This window comes from Mchenga conophoros, linkage group LG13, assembly GCF_057382185.1.
Source record: "Mchenga conophoros isolate Kocher_MC1m ecotype Shallow Benthic linkage group LG13, M_conophoros_male_GT1.1, whole genome shotgun sequence".
Taxonomy (NCBI): Eukaryota; Metazoa; Chordata; class Actinopteri; order Cichliformes; family Cichlidae; genus Mchenga; species Mchenga conophoros.
In genome coordinates this window covers 12981210-12983598 of record NC_140538.1, presented here as the reverse complement: position 1 = coordinate 12983598, position 2389 = coordinate 12981210, and positions in this window count along the sequence as shown.

Below are 2389 nucleotides of genomic sequence, written 5' to 3'. Positions count from 1 at the left end.
TCCATTTAGGTGACGAATCCTCTCGCTCTTTAGACATGTTGGCGCATAATAACATATCATAGCCAGAAAACCACACTTTATACTGGGTGTGGGTGTGTAATTATCTCCATTAGACCTCTACACCCTTTTTTATCAGTGCCTCCCAGGAACAGGAAGGTCAAGTGCAGGCGTAGACCACACTGTGGCTAAGCAAGGCTTCAGGCTGCCTTTAATAACAGCATTTGATTATACAGAAGTTGTGGCTCATCATCATGGAGTCATTCTCATTCTTATATCTCCTAAAGCAGTCTTCCCTCGTCTCCATGCTCCACATGGGAGCATCAGACTGAGGAGGTGTCACTTTCTATTTGTTTTTGTTCAAGTGTTATACAAGAAGCCCGGAGGAGAGGCCAGAGTGCTTATCTAGTCAGCGGACAACGGATTCTGCAGCTGCGTCTATTCCCCCTCTTGAGTCATGGTGCTTAAAACCACAAAAAGAGGGAGGGAGTGCAGTGAACCGTATAGAGGAGAGTCACCCTAACTCTTCTGGGGAAACACACTGTCACAGCATCATCATCATCATCTCTGAAGTTGAGACAGACAAGAAAAATTGTAGATTAACAAAACTAAAAAGGGGGAAATAATAATAATGTTTGATTTGCCTGCAGGAAAGTAATTGGCTTGCGTTTTCATGCAGCTTGAAGGATTAAAAAAATGGGGTTGTGGCGGGCAGGCAAATTAAAGTCCTGATAAGCTCATAATCACTATGGCATTCAGATTCAGTAGGAAACATATAAGGCGCACCACTAAAGCCTTGAACATATTCCACGCTTGGATTCCACTAAGGCTCACATTTCCTGCCAGGGATACACAGTGCATTTAAGGTAAAGGTCAGCATCCTGATCACTCCCTGCAAACACACTGCAGTGTTCTGGGGAGAAGATGCTGCCACATTCACCTTAAAAATTTAAATTGGAGTTATTTTTAGTATGCCTTTAAGTGGATGAAAGCCATGCGTAACATTATATATTTGCTATATGACATGACTTGACAGTTGCCCCCCAGCTGTGTAAAGAGCATTACAGTGACATCCATGGATTAACAACACTGCATTTGTTTAAATGCCCCCCACACCCCACTGGTTTCAGAAACCAGATCATTGAAAGTCCATGTGCAGTGACTAAATCATAAACAAAAACAAGTAGAGCACACCTAATAGCCCTAAATGCACAAGCTTCAAAAAGCCTAATTGCTATATGTCATCATCAATTTCCCTTTGTTGCCCTGTCTCCCTCCCCCCACACCTCTTATGTCCCTCCACTGCCTGCTGTGCTGATCTGCTTTGAGAGAGGAGGAGCAGGATGGGGAGGGGGAGGGATGAGGCTGACCAGTTCTGGAGGATTCCTTCTCATTCTACCTCCATCCATCCTTTCCGCCACGCCATCTCTCCACCCACCAATATCCCCTACAGGGTGAGTCGTCCTGTGTTAGCATCAGTGTTTCCAGTAGAGCTGCAGGAGGATGAAAGAAGGCAGTGTAACACACACACACACACACACACACACACACACACACACACACACACACACACACACACACACACACACACACACACACACACAGCCAAATCTTTTCCCCTTTCTTGTTCCTTTACTAACATTCTTCCTTTAATACTTTTGCCTCTTCAGTTCTACTTTGTCAATTGTCTACCATTTTTTCCTCTCATTTGTTTTCTCATTTTTCTGCTCCACTCCAAATCTTGCAGTGCCATGCAGTGTATGTTTGTGTGTGCACACTATAGGCCATAGTGTACACTGTATTGGCAGTCCACTCTCATTTGCTCCCTCTGCTGTGTTTAGAGGCCAAGTGAACACACAGTGGCAGATGGAGAAATAGCGGGGAGAAAGGTGCAGTGAGAAAACAGATCAAATAGGTGTGAAGATTTTGAAGTGATAAAGAAGGCGGAGCGACCCATATGCAGACGTCTCTATAATTATATTTAATGCCTCTGCATCTTTCGGCATCTCTTACACAGCCGCATACACACAGTCTCAGAGGTCAGTTAAGAGGCAGAATATGGAGTGCATGGGCAGACCATTTTACATTTGCAGAAAACAATACCAAGTCACCACTGTGTGTGTGTGTGTGTGTCACATCATACCACAAAGACATTTATCTGGCGTTTCAGGGCAGCAAATGAAGCATGTCATTGATTTACAGTGTGAAGTCTGGCCTCGGTGTAGCTGCAGCTTGATTGATAATGGATCTGTGCTTATGCGTTTTCTCCGGGGGCCCAGTTCAATTCCACTTTATCTAAGATTATATGAAATTCAAATGAAGTTCATTTATACGCCGAAAGGCCACAATGAAATCAGGGGAGACCAATTAAAAGCCGGGTCCAAATGTTATT